At 43.7% G+C, this 19,274-nt stretch overlaps 1 protein-coding gene across 3 annotated transcripts in view; it reads left to right on the forward strand.

Moving 5' to 3' along the window:
- The first annotated feature begins 13,249 nt into the window (after nucleotides 1-13,249).
- The window catches only part of TMPRSS2 (transmembrane serine protease 2), a 315,898-nt gene continuing 309,873 nt past the window's right edge, over nucleotides 13,250-19,274 (forward strand). For all 3 annotated transcript variants that reach the window (XR_010719510.1, XM_066177131.1, XM_066177132.1), the window contains exon 1: nucleotides 13,250-13,342. The gene's annotated coding sequence lies outside the window, so the exon portion shown is untranslated. The remainder of the gene's footprint in view (nucleotides 13,343-19,274) is intronic.

Raw genomic sequence — 19,274 nt, forward strand, 5'->3', positions numbered from 1 at the left:
AGGGCAGCTTTCAGGGGCAGCAGCCTGTGTCTGCCCTCAGAAATTTCAGTTCTCATCACAGGTATTAACTGTACTTCACCTGTGGCGCAATCAAGGGCAAAAAATGCACCTTTGCAATCCTAAATTTGTGCTTTTAGGCAAGATGTTCCACCAGATTACCTTTTGGAGGAAAGGGTCGGTTATAAACTATGCATGCTTGTCCTCACTGAGCTATGTAAGGTCAGCCTTTGCTGATAAGGATGAAGATACATTGTATTCCTTTAGAAACAGGGTGCCTTATGAAGAAATAAACTGGATTTCGAAGGAACTGGCTGCTGCCATTTATTTTTCAGTGCATTCATTGCTGTCATTTCAATCTATGAGAATCTGAGTGCTCACTGCAGTCATACAGCTGATCATGTGAATAATCTCTAAGATTTAATATTAAAATGTTGTTATATAATGACAAAAAATGGACTTGGCAGATGTCCACAACAAAATGCAAGTGAACAGGGTTCTGAAACCTCCTCTCCTTATGGACATCACACTCAGAGAGAAGGTTTCCCCTTTCTCTTGTGTTGATAGGTGGGGTTTTTTTTCTGGAATTACATTTTTGGAGGGGCCAGAAGGGAGCAACCATCTCGTAAATTTAAGATCAGGAAAACATGTCAGGAAGAGAAAGAGGTGGGTCAGAAGAGGAGGAAACTGGACAGTTCTATGCTGGTTTCGTTGAAAAAGTAGAAGGTGGATGTGGGTCACACAGGCACAGAAATGAGGGAGGTGTTTGGGTCTGCAAGGAGCTCATCTCCACATCCAGGCAACTCCTGCCAGCACACCACAATCTCTGCTAACATGACCAAAACAGCTCCTTTCTGAGGGATGAATGGCACTAAAAACCCCCCCAAAACCAAAGAGATTCAGCCACCAGTGGTACCACATTCTCCTGGCATCTCACACCCCGGACAAAATTGTCTGAGGAAAACCTACACGAGAGGGTGTCCTGCAACCTGATGTTTAGCAAAAAGGTAAGAAAAAAGAGCACAAAAGAGCTCACACTAGCCTTAGGCTCACTAAACCAGATAAAAAACCCAAAAGCAAGCAAAAAAGCTTGCTTGGGCAAAAGCCTCAACCAAAACCAAGAAAAAAAAATCGATCACAGGACACAAAGTAACTGCTTTTTTCTTTGTTTCTCACTAGCTTTACTGAAACAAGTTTTTCAAGTCGTCTTGAGGCAGCCTGTTTTATGCAATACCCCATTAAATGTTTTTCATCTTGTTTTTCTCTTAGTTGCTGCACTGCCAGTATGAAAAGCCTGTTGCAATTCCTGCCCCTTTGATACTGATAGAGGCAGGATGCCTCCCCAGGAACATATCTGCCCATCAGTCAGTCTTGGGGAAAATGTGGAAGACCTTTTGTAGTCAAATCTTTATGTCTTCCATCTCTCCAACCATCCTGCAGGAACCTGTTCCCTAATTTCACTCTTGTCTATTGTTTTGAGGTCCTAATTTCACTGCTGTATGTTGCTTTGAGGTCAGGTGGTCTGGGGCTAAATGAAACAAGGGCGCACATTTGATGCAGGAAATGCCAGAGTCAGCGGGGCTCTTCCCTGAAAAAAAAAAAAAAATTCCCTCCAGGATTCTGAAAGCTGCAATTTTTATTTTGCAGTGGGATTCTCCATGGAGTCTGTCACTGCAACTGTGAAATGCAGCACGACATCAGGTGGACCATCCATGAATGTCCATGGGGAAAAAGAGGAATTTACCTCCCTCTTTACCCTGAGGAACTGGGCTTTAACTCATTGAAAAAAACCAGGTTGTGCTTGAGTGTTCCCTTCAGGAGATCTCAGATTTAGCTGTGGGTCCCTACACACTGAACAGCACCTGTGAGGAGAAGAATACCAGACAATCTCTTAATTAAAACAAGGATCATGATGTACCTGAGCTTTCCCAGGCATTTCAGTAAACCTCTTAAGTCAGGCCTGAGTAAATGTCAAACTGGCACAAGGTATTGACATGGAAAAGCAAGCCCAAGGATGAAGGAGGATGCCAGCTCCACGCTTGTTCTCAGACTAAACACAGCTCTTAATTTCTGGACATGCTTCTTAAAAAGCTTCAGGGGCTTTACAGCCTGTGTCTCAGAGCTTTCCTGGGTGCAGTCATAAAAACATTGGCAAAGGTTTCACACAAGTACAGTGAGTGCTCTGTGTGCACCAGGAAGGAGAACCAGCTCCTTCTTGATTTGGCGTGGATTTATGGTCCTGAATAGCTCGTCTGTTTTCTTTTTCCAGGCAAGGTTTCAATAGGACACATCAGATATTTGGCAGAGTTCTTTAAGAGCATTCTCTTAAATTATCTTTGATGCTCTTTGATGTTCTCCAAGTCTTGGGAGGAACGGGTTAACAAGCAGAAGGCTGGAGGAGGGTTTTAAACCAGCCCAAGTGACCTTGCAGCTGTAAAAACCCTTGATAAGGCTGTGCAAACAGCAGGGCCAGAGATCCCCTGGCATGGGCATGAGTTTAACAATGTCTGTGTCTCTTCACGTGTGCCTCTGCTCCGGGGATCCCCTAGTTGGAGAGGCAACAGAAAACAATTTATTATTGGTGTTTTAGCCATGAATTCATGGTTGTTTGTGGTTGTTCTGGCTGCCTGCCTGTGCTGACTCACACGCACACCCTCGAGCTGACACAAGCCACGCGAGGGTAGGGGAAAGCTCCCGATTCCAGGTTTAACATCCACCCCACTCTGAGCCCTTCCACAGCACTTCCATTGGCTAAACCAAGATTTTTACAGATCTACCAGGCCTCCCCACCAGCCTTTGAACATACCTGAATCCCCTTGGGTGCAAACATCTGTCACAGGGTCTGTTTTTCTTAATGACAAACACTCCTGGGGGGGAATCCCATGGTGCCGTTTCCCAGCATGATCAGCAGCAGTAATGCCACTGCTGTACACTTGATGCCTTGGAAGGCTGACCTGAAACAGAGACTGGACAGAGCTAGAGAATAAAATAGATATTTATTGAAAGGCCTTTAAGGATACACCTTGGGCAGGACAGGAGCCTGACCAAGGCTGCACCCAGGGTCCCCTATCAATAGTCACAAAAATGGCAGACTGGTCACGAGATCTTACATCTTTATAAGTTTTGGTCCATTTACATATTGGGGTTTAATTGTCCAATTACAGCTTCAGGTTGTGAGGTCCCATCCTTCTTGTTCCTCCCTCCAGCCCACCCTCATTTCTGCTTTTGGGCCTGAAAGTTGTCCTTGGTCTCCAGCAGGAAAAGGATTTGTTTTGTCTCCCTACTCTGTGAAAAGAGCTGACTGACACTGAATATGAGGCACAGAACTGCACCCCCAGGCAGCACAGAATCTGCAAATACAAAAGCTAAAGCTTAAGACATCACACTGTGCCCCTCAAACTCCTTTCAGGATGTATTTTATAGCTCAGTCAAAACACCCTGCTGACCCAGAAGTTGTGGGTGGCAGCTAATCGCCCCGGGTGGCTCAGCCAGGAGGCTTTTGTGTGTTCCATGCAGAGCCCAGGAGGGAAAAATCAAGCCTCTCATCCATAACCCCACTAGACAATAGTCTCAATGGAAGGTAATTTGCAACTGCTCCGCTCCCAGAGGACAGAAATAGTGGCCCTGAGAACAGCATGTGCTGTGAGGACTGGAGCGTTATGCATAACTAAAAGTGCATTTCGAGCCCTGGCTGGAACATTGTTCCTTCCAGGGACTTGCAAGGGATGCCCACATTTAGGAGGTAGCTCCAGAGAACACGGAGAGGGTAACCTAAAAAAAGCATCAGTGTTCTTGTGGACACTGGACCAGAGAGAAAAAAGAAACAAACAAAGAAACAAACAAAAAAAACCCCCCCCAAACCACCAACAGAGAACCTCAAAAGCATCAGAGTGAAATCAGGGTGCCTCAACATGTTTTATTTTTGTCCCTACAGACCCATGCCTTACACAGCTGCTCCTCTGCTCTGCAGTTTCATGCTCTGTAACCACTTTTCTCTGAAGCCAAGCCAGCTTCTTCTTTTTGTATCACATCAACCATTTTTCTGAAAGCCACACCAAAAAATTGCTTTCTTGTAGGTTTTAAACCAGTCTGTGTCGAAGCAAGTGTCTTAGCTCCTGGTGTTAAGGAAGACTCAATCTTTAAGGCACATCTGAGAGGGATGCAGGTTTCCCTTTTAGCCTTTTGTTATGTTCACTTTCCTTTTATTCAGGCGATGGGAGAGCAATCGGGACATCTCTGGTGGGTGTAACTCCACCACTTTCACTTTTTAGTTTTAGCTTTGGCCGTATTTTGTGCACAACAGCATCCACAAGAGCGGACACATAATCTCAGGGGGGTTTCACAGGACTGCACTGGGTCACTGGATGCCCCCAGGGAAAGAGGATTGTCCCTCTCCCACAAGACAAGCAGGCTAAGCTTAGCTGGCCGAAATAATTTCTGCTGGCCTGCTTTCCTCCTGGAGAACGGAGTGCCTGAGGAAGCTGTTAAGGGATTCCTGCTGCTCCTCCTGGGAGCCCTTTGAGGATGATGGCGCCGAATCCATGCGGAAACACCGGCACCAGGCTTCCCAGTTCACATGCAAATGGGTGAAATCCCACCACAGTCAAAATCCGCTGTTCTTGCCCTAACAGAGCCTGATCTCCCACCCAGGTAGGAGTCAAGGCTGCAGCTTTTGCAGCCCCGTCACACGGTGCTGCAATTTTTGAATCAGTGCGGGCTGGTTGCTTATGGATTGCATAAAATTTCTCTACTCTGGGTGCTCAGGATGCAGGAGACCCAGTGGCCTCCTTTAAGCCCTTTCTTGAGTGTCTAACTCGGAGTGTTTGAAGGTCAAGCAGGCTGTGCTGATGAAATGACTCCTGAGCATCTGGGCTAATTTGTCACCTTTAGCATATCTAAGACAGAAATTCCAAGTATTCTCAGACAGGGATCAAGCAAGCGCTGAAGTACAGACACCCTCCTGGATTGTTGGCTCCAACTCTGCCTTTCTGGGGCATGTAAGGGGATGCTAAAATCTGGCTGTTTTATGAATTCTTTGCCTTAAAGTCTTCTGACAGTTCCTAACGCTTAAAGGGTAACTTCCTCTCTGAGTCGCAGCCCTGATCTCTGCAAGGATACCCTGAAAAATTGTATTTTTCGTCTGGAATCCCATAGTCCTTGTTTTAAGTGTATTCCACTATTGAAACACTATGTATTGACTAGGCTTTTCCAGCAAATCTGGTTGGTGCCAAGATACACGAACTTTACAGGATAACTTTAAATAAGAGGGTTATTTTGTATTTAAAAGCTGTAGGAAAAAAACCCCTAAATATTAAAAATAAAAAATAGCAAATACTAAATATTAAAACCCACCCAAACGCTGCCAACACCTATGACATGCACTGTGGTGAGGTGTCCATCCTGCTGCTCTTTGAGGGATTATCCAATTATATTATTATTTTCCAAGGTCTGGACTTCACGTGTTTACCAGCTGGCGCTCCTGATAAGCCAGTCTCCCTTGGGAATGAGCCTGGAGAGCTCAGGGAAGGACAGCAGACACAAGCACCGAGCTCTTGCATCACTCCTGAGCAGGAATCTCAAGTTATAAACTCTCTCTGCCACTTCAGCCAGTTCAAGAAGAGGTGAACTCTTTGCTTTCGTACAACAGGCACTTTGCAGCTGTGTTCAAAGATGTGGAAATACTCTTTATCCAGCTGCAGCAGTTCAGCAGAACTAAATTCACAGGGAACAGGGGCAGAGGATTGTTTTCTCTTGATGATACAACAAGGGCAGAGAAAAATAAAACACGGTGAAGATTTCATTACTGCACAGTTGGTGTTAATGTACACATGTACATAGGCACAAGCAGAAATTACAAAAATTACAAAGCCATAAATAAAGGGACAAAATGAAGGAAAAAAATTAAATAAAAATATTAAAAAAATATTTAATTTAAATTTAATTAAATTAATTTTTTGAAAAATAAAATAATGTGCTTTCCTCAAAAGGGGAGGATGATCTTGAAGTAAACTTTTTAAAATAGCTTAGAGAATGAAAATACAACTGCCCCACAACAAAAACAATTCTTTATATATTAGGCAGCATGTAGCAGCAAAAAAACCCATGGCAAAATAAAATAAAATCCCCGACTACAGACACGTGTTCATAACATTAACTATCAGTTGGTCAGCTTCAGTTACCTGACTTCCATTGTTGGCACCCATTCTTTATTTTTCCCTTCTAAACCTGCCCACACAGGCAGCAAGATAATCAGTATTTTGCAATGACCGACCTGACCAATTAGTGATAGAGATAAAATATTAAGATCTGAAGCAGAGGCTTTGTCAGTTTGGGGTATTTGTGGAATATTCATTTCTTGAGGCCGTTTTCCACAGTGCCTATGCACTCTTGTCAAGTGGTGTTTATTGAACCTGCACTTTGAGCAGTTTTATGTACAGTGGCAGTGCAGATGCCAGCCCTAGCTAGCATTTATGAGATTATTGCTGTTGTTCACACAGAAATATTTAAGAAAACAGGCTCATCACCAGCAGAAACTCGTATCAGCCAGCTTGTACTCCTTTCCCAGGATGGGTTCAAATTCCTTCTGAAAATTACTCATCTGGTGTACTAGAGTCTGATGGCCAATGTCCAACCAATCCCAGAGAAAACAAACACTTCCAGATAACTGCTCTCAGCTTCATATGAAGCTTTGATATCTTTCAGTGTGGTTGGGTTTTGATAACAAAAGAAATCAATGAACTAAAAATCTGGTAATCAATTTGGTTAACCTAGCCCAGGAATTTCCTCTTGGAAAATTGACTTGCTTAATTACGAAGTGTTGGCAATCAGGTAAAGGTTGAATTTAAGCATCAATCTTTCACCTCTTAGAGGAAAACTGTAATGCCACAGCTCTTGTTGACCAGAAAGGATCTGTTTCCTTGTGCCACCTTCTCTAAGGAGAAGTATTTCGGTTTTATTTGTGCCTTCAAACACAAGGCTTCTTTCCACAGGCAGCAGGCAAGCAAAAAAATTCTTTCCTAAGGAATTCAAACAGCCACTGAACCAGAATAAAGAGGGAGTCAGACCTAAATTAAGACTGGTGAAGTAAGACATATTTTAGTCATTAACGAGGAAAATGCAGCAAGAGTGACGAGTGTGTGACATCCTACAACATGTTAATAATTTTTATACCAAGACATGGAAGAGTGGTAACTGTGATTCAGAAATAATTTCAGAAATCATCATTCTTCCTCCAATTGAAATTGTATCCATAGGATTTCATTGAGCCACTTCAGTTAAAATTAAAAAGAAAGGTAAAGGGAAGTAGTTGAACATATTGGAACTGAAGTGTAAAAGTCTTAGTCACAGACAAAAGTTGTCTTGTCAAAAGTTGTGGGCAACACATTTGGCTGCTTGCATGGAAAGCACAGCTCCCTGAAAACTGCGTGTGCAAACAGCACTTCCTCATAACCACAGTTAAATAGATTTTGTCCTAAGTGAATTACTGGCTTGCTGAAGAATATAAACAGATGAAACTGAGCTGCATTTTTTCCTCCTTCATAACCTCCCTGATCCAATGAGCTGGATCAGCTCTTTGTTGGTGACCAATCAGTGATTTACAGTTTTCTGACTTCATCTGCTCCATTTATCACGGAATTAAAACAATGTCCAATTGTTGATAAAAATCGAGTGCTTTTATACCTGATACAGGAACAGTCCATAAAAGCTCGGGTAGCTGCAGGTAAATATAAAGAGGACACTTTATTGTTCCCCTTGTCAATCAACAAGCCTCCAAGCACTTTTACAAATATTTGGTTAAATGTGAATATAGCTGTTCTCCTCCTGATATGGAATACCATTAATTCCCTTTTGCAGAGCAGGAAATGCAGGCAGATAGGAACAAATTCGCTGAAGTTATACAGCAAATCTAGAGCAGAAGTAGTATGGAAAGCGAAAAAAAAAACCCCTCTCTTTATTATTCAGACAAACAAAGGGCAGTTCTTTTTGGATAGGATTTATCTCTGGTTATCTCATGCAGGTATTCAGAAAATGCTGCTGTTCAAAAAGTCTTGTTTTTTTTGTTTTTTTTTTTTTTTTTTTTTTTAAACTACCCAGCACAGAATTATTACCAAATAAATGAAAAACACTAGTCTTCATGGAGCTATAGAAAATAACTTTTGGGGTTTTTTTTTGGTTTGTTGTTTGGTTGTTTTTTTTTTTTAATATGAGATGGCATGATTAACAGTTTACATTTAAAAAAAACTTCTTATGATTAAATGATCAGTTGAGAAAATCTGGCTCCATTAAATCAATGTTAATTTTGTCCAAGATTACATCCAAAACATAACTTTTGGTTTCTAATTCAGAAAATAAAATCTTAAGATAAGATTATTTGTGCTTTGTTTCTTTTTATTTTATTAATCCATTATTTTTCTGCATGCATCAGAAAGACTAAATGCATTTGATTCTAATGTGTACTGACACACAATTCTTTCACTGGTTGTTTGAAGCCAATCACATCAGAACTGAGTAGTTTTTCCTTCTGCAAATAAAAAGAAAATTAAAATGTTAAGTTAAAAGGAATTTTTGACATTTCTTTTTAATGAGAACAGTGAGATCATTCTGCATCGAAACTCGAATTTACTGATGCATTGTAGTTTCTTCAGACCAGGCTGGCATATAAGTAACTAAAACTTGGCTTAATTGGCTGAGCAGTTTGGATTTTTTGCTGCTTTGTGCTATAAGTGCAAGACAAAGCTGAATTATCAGATCAGTGAAAGAAAAAAAAAGTCCCAAGTGTCAGGAAAAAAATCATACAATAAATGAAAGTTGTCATTCGATTTCTGTGCCACAAGAGTAGGATTATTTTAATGTGGATAAGAGGTCAAATTTGTAGGTCAAATTCTCTTCTGATATGGGAAAATGCAGCTGTATTTACATGATACACCCAGAAAAATCCAACAAAGAGCAAGGATTTGAATTTTTCTTCTCTCTTGTTATACAAAGGAGAAACCCATTGAAACAACATGCACCTGAACTAAAGTGAAGGTCACTTATTATTCCTGTCTTCCCTCTGAGAGACAGCAAAGAATTTAATTTTGCAACTCTGAAACTTTGCCTCTATACCAGAAAACTGAATTGGGAGGAAAAAGGAAAAAAAAAAAAAAAAAGTGAGAACTAAAAAGAGTCTGGGCAATTTTATGTGTTTCCATCTGTGTGGGGCTTCAAACTCTTAAAACATTTTCTGAAAGGCTGGGAGAGAAGTGAGAATGTTCACAAGGACACACCTTTCTAATCTGCAGGCCCAGGAGACCCTCTCCCGTTTCCCAGATAACAGGGTAATTGCTTTAAGGAGTTGTGGTTTTTCAGCATATTTAGTTAACATCCTAACAAAGGACCACCTTCTGCTTCATTCAACCGCTGGAATAATAATAATAATAATAATAATAATAATAATAATAATAATAATAATAATAATAATAATATCGTATTTGAAGATGTCTGCCCATTTATCTTGATTTTCAACTACACCTGCAGCAGGTAAATTTATGTGTGTGTATTCATGGTAATGCCAGCCAGATGCAAATGTACTTCCAAAGTCAACATCCACTCAGTTTAAGCTTACTTATTAAATGACTAATTATGTTTCCCAGGTTTGGCGTAGTTTTATGGGTGAGTGGGTACCTGTAGTTTCTGCCAACCACAGAGATCTTTCACGGTACCAAGGGAAGAAAAAAAAAAATCAGAGAAGACATCACCAATTGAATATTGGTGGGGGGTTTTTTCCCCAGTTGTGGGCTTTAACACCGAAATTCCCTGGAGATGGCTCTAATTGTAGTTCTATTGGAATGGTAAAAAGAAGTTTTGATTTTAATCCCGGAGTGTCAAGGGCAAGCTCACCCTGAGTGTTTGGAGTAAGTACTCGGATGTTTGGATTTAGGGAGACTTTATCTCCCACTGCCCCGGGGTTTTGATTAGACACCTGAAACACAGGCAGAAATCGGCATACAAGGGAGCATATGGCAAGTTGGGCATTAACCGAGTGGGAAACGAACCGTGTTGACAAAAGCGCCCGCAGAAACAAAGGGAGTTATGACAAATGACCTCATTGTGGTCTTGGGAAACAGAGGGGCAGGTGTGATGGTTCTTGTACCAATCTCTTCACCCTCCTGACCGGTGAAACATCACGGAGCTGAGTCGGGAGGTTGATGTTGGATTTTCGGGAAAGGTTCTTCTTCCCCTGGTCTCCCCGGGGAATGGGCACGGCCCCGAGGCTGCCAGAGCTCCAGGAGTGTTTGGACAGCGCTGCCAGGGATGTCCAGGCTGGGATTTTTGGGGCGTCTGGGCAGGGCCAGGAGCTGGACTCGATGACCCTGATGGGTCTCTTCCAACTCAGAATATTCTATGATTCTAAAAATGGGTGGGCAGAGCTACCTCATAGAACAGGGCTGAGGAGGTGCCAGAGGAAGCCAAAGGTATCCCGGGGTAGGATGCACAAAGTAAGTGATGCCAGACATCTGAAAAGAGCAGTTTCTGCATCATTTTATTTATTAATTCAGATGCTTAGCACCGGTCCGTGGAAAGGTTAGCTGTGAGGAACCAAAAGAGCACATCCAAGCATCGTATTGCTGCAGAAATACAGAGGAGGAAGTGGTCTGCTAAACATTTAACTTATTAATAAATTTTATTATTAATACCATTGAACTTATTAATATTTAAGTGCGATAAAGGTGCTGGGAGAGATTGCTGGGTCATGCTGAAGGTCTCCACACCCTGACTTCTGGGCAGTAGCCTCTGGGCTGCCCAGCAAGAGCACATCCCTCTCCAGCAGACACTGCCTGCTCCTCCCAAAACACGCAGCCACTCGGAAAAAACCGAACCCTGCCCTTAATTCTCCTTTAGAGGATGTTTATAACCCATTAATAAAACGAATGCTCCGCATCCCGCTCCGCCGTAGCGCGACTTAAAACACGATTACACGCTCCCGGAGATAATTTCGGATGAGATAACACGGTCAGGAACTCAGCCTTCACCAGGGAGGACGAGCTGAACAGACCAGGCAGCTTCTTCTGCCAAGAGGAGGCAATGACCCCCTCCCCAGCGCTGCCTCTCCTGTTCCTCTGACCTTTGTCAGCAAGCTGAGTTAACCTCGGGGAATATTAACCCAGGCTGGCGAACAAAAAAAAAAAAAAAAAAAAAAAAGCTTTTACTACTCTAGAGCCCTTTAGTGAGCCAGATACCAACCAGGAGGGAGGGAATAACTGGCGGAAAGAGGGTGGGAATGCGCTGTTCGCTGACCAGCTCGGCTCTCTCTGAGAAGAAAAGGTGTTAACAGGGGTAATCAGCGAGCTGCTGGCGAACGCCCAGATCTTCAAGGCTGTAACTAAGCAGAGCTCCATTGATTTGAGGCCGGCTGCCCTGGATCTCCCCCTCCTGCATCTCTGGTGTTGTTTCCTAGAGCACAAAGCAGCGCCGGGTCCTCGTAAAGGGTTTAAACTCCCCTGGCAGAGCAGCTCAGAGTATTTTTTAACCTCCTGCCGCGTCCTTCTGCCCAGTTCTTCTTGTGACACATGAATTGATGTCATACCTTAAATGTGGCTTCATACACACTGACAGGAGCCAGCGTATATTTTTTTAAAATCTCTCTCCTTATCCGTAGCCATCGTGCAAGACGTTTGGACAAATCCAAACTGAGCTTCAGGATATTCTAAACTCAAAAGAAATACAGTTTTGAATTAAAAGTTATTAGGTTATGTCTTGAGAAAGGAACGAGACTATCAGTACAGGAGTGCATAACCTCCAAACGACTTTCAAAGAAAAGAATTCGTGAATTTCCAAAGAAACTAAGCGTGCAGTTCCTCTAGCAGAACTGAGCAGATCTTCAGGGATATTTTTCTTGTGGCCATGATGCCAAGGAACTATTTGTGGGGCTATTTCCCTCCGTTTTGGTAAGGAAACTTAACATGGAAATTTTATGACCGGGCATCCTGTTTCATACCTAAAACATCTCTGAGGTCTGAAGGCCATCTATTGCTGTAAATTAAAGACAAGGACATGCCACACAGGTGGGCATGTTAGAGAACCACAGAAGGTGACTGTTCTGGTTTTTTGGTTGTGTCTGGGACGATTTTACCTTTTGCTTCAGATGAATTTTGAGATCAAATTCCTGCAACTGAATCCATACTGGAAAATGAATCTCACTGATTCCTTTTGGGAGCTCAGGAGCAGTAGCCCCCAAAATAGTGCAGCTTAAAAACATAACCTAAACTTTAAAGATGCTTTAGAAAACACTTCTTATGTTTTTGTACCTAGGGGTCTGCAGATTCATAGTTCTGTCTGAACAAACACATGGACCTGGAAAAATACTGAAGGTACAGTCTTGGTGCACTTGATATAATTCCTTGATATGCATTTGGAAATATAAACAAACCGCAGACACTTGCATGCCAAACTTGTGTACTTTGCCTTATCTGCAGTCCCCCTACAGAGATGTTAAGCATAGCATGCAGCAATATTGCAGCGAAATCAGAGCTGTTATTGACAGTGAGAGGAATTTCTTCATCTGAGAACTTACTTTTCCAGTACTACCCTGAAGTTTTGGGATGTGAGTGGAATTTTTTATTATTTGCCTTTTTTTTTTTTTTTTTCCCTGTGGGGCTCAGCTTTGGCAGACAATAAACCCCTCCCTCACTGTAGGTCTGCCTTACAGGTGGCACCACAAGTCACCACAGCGTTGTAAATAAAGCGACCATTGAGATGGCAGTAATTTTCCAGAGCACCCCGTTATTAAATGACCCTAAAAAAAAAAAAAAAGTCCAAAGAAAACGGAAGTCATTTTTCCCCGGCCGGTGTTTTACCAGCAATCTTTATCAGGTGCTGACCTGCCCTGTTCAGGGAAGTGTTGCGAGTCCTTATTTTACTGCAACACCCTGAAATGGAAGCCGACAGGGACCCAGGGGCGAGTTCAAAAAACAGGGCACTGGGTTAGAGCAGCGACAGCCAAACCCGGGGGTTTTACACGGGGAGGGGGCACAGACACCGCCTGCCCCTCGCCGGGCTCCCTTCGCTTCCCTCCGGCGAGTTGGCTTCGCAAACACCCGCGGGAGGAGGAGGAGGGCTGGGGGCACAGGGAAGGGAAGGGAGAACCCTCCGTGTCCATCCGGGCCCGGCGGGCTGCGGGGGCTCGGGGCGAGCCGGGCGGGCGCGGGCAGCGCCGGGTCCCGCCCGCCGCGGGAGGAAGGGGCCGGGCAAGATCCACCTGCGGGCACCTGCCCCAGCTCCAGCCCCGCACCGAGACTCCTCCCCGCCCGCTCCCGGCTCCCTCCGCTGCCTGCCTGCCTGCCTTCCATCCCCTGCCGAGCCCCAGGTAAGCGCTGCTCTCCCCTTCGCCTTGGGAATCGCCGTCTCGCCGGCTGCGCTTGGCTTTTCCCTGAGAAACTTGGGGAGGATGAGGAGGGACCGCGGCGGTGTCTGGGAGCCCTCGTCCCGCGGGGGAGGAGGCGCCGGAGGATTGAAAACCGAGAGGGATGTGGCTCTCGCCCCGTCCCCCACCCCCCCCGCTTTCCCCGGTGTCCCCTGTCCGCAGCCGGTTTGTCGCCAGCGGGAGATGCAGAGCGATAAAGTTGCGCTTTCCCGCGGGCCGGGATGTAAAGGGAAAACGGGAGCCAAAGCTGCACGGAGGAGGTGGATGGGGAAGCCAGGATAGCCGGGAGCCAAAGGTGCAGGGAGGAGGTGGATGGGGAAATGGGATAGCCGGGAGCCAAAGGTGCAGGGAGGAGGTGGATGGGGGCGGCCAAGGTAGCCGGGATTGTCGGGATCCAAAGGAAGGAGGTGGATGGGGAAGTCGGGATAGTCGGGATCCAAAGGCGCACGGAGGAAGGAGGTGGATGGGGAGGCCAGAATAGGCAGGATAGTCGGGAGCCAAAGGAAGGGGGAGGATGGGCGCTGTGGATTCAGTGATAAACGGGCTCCCGGGAGGTGCGCAGGGCTCAGCCAGCGCCGGCCCGCCTCGCCCCGCTCCAGGTGGAGCTCGTCCATCTCCTGCCCTGGCGATGAAGGGTAAAAGATTGGGCAACTTCCTCAAGGTCACCGAGCGAGCAGAGAGAGTAAAGCAGAACGACGTTTAGTTCTGGGGCCTCTTCTGGGTGTCTTAATGCATCGGGTTTTAGGAAAAACGCTAATTTCGGGTGAAAGTCGGCACAGCCCGTCGAGTGGTTTTGGAAAAGTAGCTTTTAGAAGAGCCGCACTATCGAAACTTCTGTGCCAAAGCTTTGCACACTGAAGTCAATCCAGCCCACACCTCCTCGCAGGTGGCTTTGTCTTCATTGCTTACCTGGGCATCGAATCTCAACCTGAACTTCCTGGGTGGGTGGGTGTCTGTGGATTTAAGGGAGCATTGTCACGCTGAGCCTTTGTCCTAAGTGGTTCTGTTTGTCCTGACTTAAGTGACACCAACATCTCCAGTGCTTTAGAAAGAGCCAAAGGAAGCAGCTTGGTTTACTTGCATCACCCAGGGCAATATTAGGCGTGGAAAGAGGTGGACGTTGTGTGTGGCATAGGTCAACGAACTGGGAAAATAGTAAGGCTTTTTCCTACAGGTGTAGATATAAAGTCAAAAGACAGGTGGGCTAAGATAAATGTTGGTGTCAAAGTAGGACTTCACGTGCCTTTTTGTATTTCTTCCTTTTATTCTTAAACTGTTAAAATTTATTCTGGCTCATAGTCAACCTAGAGCAAATCTACCACGGTAGCCTAGCCTGAAATTGTAAATAAGTTGGAACTACATTCCTGTATGTTGATGGAAAAACAAAGCAACACATTACTCTGGGATGCTGGTCAAAATATTTGTCTTGGAGTTGCCTGTCCTGAAGATGTGGGTTTTTCCTCCTGGGCTGGTCTACACTGAGTGGTGGCTCAGTGGTGCCTGGGCTCTGCAGCAGTGCTTTGGTGTGAATCCTGAAACCTGTTCCTGGCAATAGGAGCCTCCCCGTGGAGTCAATTCAAACCTCCTGCCAGCAGGATTTGCTTTTCACTCTTATCTACCACAGACCTCGTAGAAGTGGTTTGCAGCTCCTCAGGACCTGTAGGTCACAGGCTAAAAAATCGCTGACCTGGACAACTAAATCAGTCTGGTTTGTTAACATTGCTGGGTTTTATTTTCCTGCAGTGTGGGTACCTAGTGCTACCTTACTCATATCACATTAATTTGCTGCTCAGATATGGTGAACAAGAGTTCTGGAGAGGTTTATTTCCTTGCCAGTGGCATAGACAGACACTTGAGTTTAGCCAGAAGGTAATAATCAAATATGAAGATATTAGCAAACATGCTTCTGCTAGAAAGTTATTTGCTTATGCTTTGGAAGAAGGGCAAGGGCAAAACCTGGGATGTAAGGGAAGTAAGAATCCAAAGGCCAAGCTGGCTACTGCTGCATCCTGCAGCCCCTCCTGTGATCTGGTCCTCAGTGCTGTGGTTTGCAGTTGTTGCCTGAACAACAATGGGTCTATCTCCCACCACGCCTCTGGTTCTTCTGGGCTCTTGGTCCTTTCTGTTTCAGAAATGACTGGTTTTGTAGGGTCTTGTGCCACTCACCACCTGCTCAGAGAAATGAGAAAAAAAGAGCGTTTCAGCCTCCTTCCTCACCCCACTGTTCCTAACAAAGCACATGATCTACTTGTGACAAGGCTGAGTTTGAAGCCATTGTCTGTTTTCAGACAGATAATAATAATAATCATAGACTATTATTTGTAGTATTAGTATGGCACCCTATAACTTTTTAAAAAGTGATTGCCATGCTCAGAGATTTTTAATGCTTTTTTTTTTTTTCCACGTGGAAGTAGAATTAATCTCAGTTTCCTGGCCTGGGGAAACCTGCAGTGGACTTCACTGAGCTGCTGCTGATAGTGCTTATCAAGAGGCACTGGTTTTTAACACCTCTTGATAAGTAGTTGTACAGTATAATGACATTTGAGGAGCTAATCTAGAATAGCTTCAAAACTGTTTCTTAGGAGCTGTGAGAAGGACGAGGTTTTGTTTGTGGCAACCTTTCTGGTAAATATTTGCATAGTCTCGGGAGTTCTTTGAAATACTTGTGATGTTACTGCACAGGCATGCTGAGTAGAGCTCACCTCTGTTGAGGTTTGTGGAAAGGCCAGGACACTGTAGGACCCTGATTTAATGACTTTGAGACATTCAGTTAATTTGTCTTTGATCCCTGCCAGAGGATAAATGGAGTCAATTAAAATCACTTTTTTAAAATAATCACAATAAAAATATTCAGTGCCACTTCCTGAAGAAGTGTCAAGGAAATCTTGGAAATGAAATGGAATGAAAAATCTTATTTAGCTCCTTTCCTTTTTCATTCATAACTGGATTTTTTTTTAACCTTTCTATACTTCATTTGCAAGTCATGATAATTTTTAATACTGATTGTTGAACAGGAATCTTGACCACGTTTCTTTCCTCTTGTCCAGGTGACAAGGCAGGAACTGTCCTGTGAAATGATCATGAAAACGAATCTGGAATCTCCTCTTTTCTAATTTTATTTTATTTTATTTTATTTTATTTTATTTTATTTTATTTTATTTTATTTTATTTTATTTTATTTCGTCACTAACCTTTCCTGCACACCATCATGTCATGGTTATATTGTGTTCATGTGATGTTGCTGAAATTTCTCGGTGGCCATAAACAGGTTGGAAATGAAAAAAATGATGACAGCATACTTTCTTTTTAGCGTCATCAAAGCCATAAAATGTTGGCTTGCCCTTCCTTAGGGTTGAGCTTTGCACTGAAATTACTCCTATGCTATTTCAATGAGTTCTGTTGGTTTGCTTGATACAGGAAATTTTTTGGATGTGATGCAGTGTGTTAGGTTCATGTAGAATGTCTGGATGCTTTTATGCTTCCTCCTTTTTAGATGAGCTTGACTTCATTTGTTTTTTGACCTCTGCTCTGTCCTCTTACATCTTTCTTGTTTACATGTGGTTGCTGTTATGAAGGCCTAACTGTGAAGAACTAGTTGGGGTTTTTTTTTTGTTCTGGGGTTTCTTTTTCAATTGTTGATAACCATCACAGAACTGGGCAAACAGCTGATGTTTCTGTTTCAGGAAATAGCACAGAACATGTATTGGAGAATATGTAAATGCAGGGAGCAAGCTGTTGCCAACAGGACTCTGGCTTCTTTGGCCAGGTGAATTCAGTGTTGATTTAGGATATCTGGAGGTACTTATTCCATCCTATTGACTTGGGCATGGAAACAGCCTATAGGGATCCCTGTGTAAAAGCTTGTGGAAACAATTAACAATTGCAACACGGTGTGTGCTGAGGAAGTCCTGTTATTTCTTGCATGGAGATCCAGGGTAAAAGGCAGCTCTGGTGTCATTACAAAATCCTGCTTAGACCTTTAGGGTTTCTTTGCTTTTCATTCTATCTCTTGCCTTTTTGGGATGTTGGCCAGAAAAGGACACAGGAGGTGTGAGGGAGCCATGAGCTGATGCTGCTGTAGTGAGGCAAAAGCACAGTCTCATTTTTTGCCCAAAATTCACCAAAATTCAGTCAGGGGTTTAGGAGCACGTGACAGTGAGGACCATGTACAGCTGAGAAGCACAACTCTGTGCTTGGTGTTTCCTGCCCAGGGCACAGAGGGACTGTCACTGTGGTAGGGATGAGGAGAAGCCTTTGGAGGGCTGAGAGTCTGGAAAGTCCATTTTTGGTTAAATAGGATGTTGTCAAATGAAATGCAGACCAACTCTGCTGCAACTTTTACTTAAAGACCTGATTTGCAGAAATCTGGAAAAACTAATAAAAAAACCCCAGAAAAGCTATTGGATTTAATTTGTTTTGAATCAGTCCAATATAATTTTTTTGTATTGTTTTTTGGCTGCGTTCCTTTTTTGTTTTCATTTTTTACAAATTTACTGGAAATAGTGATGCATTTCTTTAATCCTAATGACCCATGCCATAACATTAACACTCCTGAGGCATATGTAAGAAGCTCAGATACTTCAAAATGTGTGGCAACACAATTTGCTTTATTCATCAGTGAACTGGGTTAGTGGCAGCTTTTTACTCTTTGTCTCTCCTGTCATTAGAAACAGTGGCTTTATTCCTGCACTTTGAGTTATGAAAGAAAAACTCAGTTTTGGACACTCTGTGTTGCTGGAGGTCTAAATGCTGGTTCAGCTCCATCCATACTGGAGTTTTTGAAATTTAAGGGCTTGACTGCCTAGGACTGATGGGTCCCTTTCATTATTTGGGTGCACTTTTTCCAGAGCTGGAAGGTGTTAGCAAGCCAACCCTCAAGCCTTGGTACACTGTGACACCTCGAAGCCTGCTCTGGTGATGATATGCTTTTGGTTTGCTTATCCCGGGTTTCAGCACCATTTATGTGGTGGTTTCATGTTTGCCGAATTTTGTTTGCCAACTGGGAGATAGGACTTTGGGAGAAAAAGGCAAAGCAGGCCCCAACTTAAGATAAACAGATTTTATTAACACACACCAAGAGAAGCAAAGGAAAAGGAAAAAAAAAACTCCACAAATGAATTTCTATACCAACCCTTTCTCCCACCGCAAACTGTTCATTTTCTACAAACAATGTAAAGAGGCAAAACTCAGAACCCCAGGTCAGTACCACTAATAAAACAGTCTTTCCTTCAGTCCTTGAGAGAGAGAAGTCTCTCCTGTTGTTTGGTAACTTTCCACAAGAGAAACAGTCTGCTTGTGGCTTCTAACTCACACAAATGCAGCCCTCCCAGGAAACTTCTGCAGTTGCGGAACCTCCCATATCGTGTAGCCTTTCCCGTGACTACATGTGGGCCGTAGACTCATATATACATTGGGGTGGCACTTTTAAGGATGAACAACTTCAAAGGCAAAGGATTCTTCACCTCAAGGAACAGAGATGTCTTCTTACTGGCACAGGAGGCTTCTTCTCATCACTCTCGTTTCCAGCCTCTCATGAGATCACAAGATCACAGCTACTAATTCAATATTCACTCAGTCCACCACAGATACCTGTGCTCAAATCCACAAACCATGTCCCCAATTCATATCGTCCACGATTAAAAGGATTATTGTAGCATATTACCCTCTGTTACCGTAACCCATAGGAGATTTTCAGCTTAGAACCAAGGCAACTTGTCATCTCTTCTACCTAAAAAGTCACTCTTCCTTTACTTGACTTTGAGATCTCCATATTGTCCCTTTACATGTCTCCAGCTTGGCCTTTTCTTTCATCTCTGAGAAGGGTTAGAGTTGAAGAAAGTCTCACTCTGTGTCAGGACCGAGTTAAAGCTTGCCC

The sequence above is a fragment of the Chamaea fasciata genome, unplaced genomic scaffold, assembly GCF_029207755.1.
Source record: "Chamaea fasciata isolate MVZ Bird 193981 ecotype frontalis unplaced genomic scaffold, bChaFas1.0.hap1 SCAF_2, whole genome shotgun sequence".
Classification (NCBI taxonomy): domain Eukaryota; kingdom Metazoa; phylum Chordata; class Aves; order Passeriformes; family Sylviidae; genus Chamaea; species Chamaea fasciata.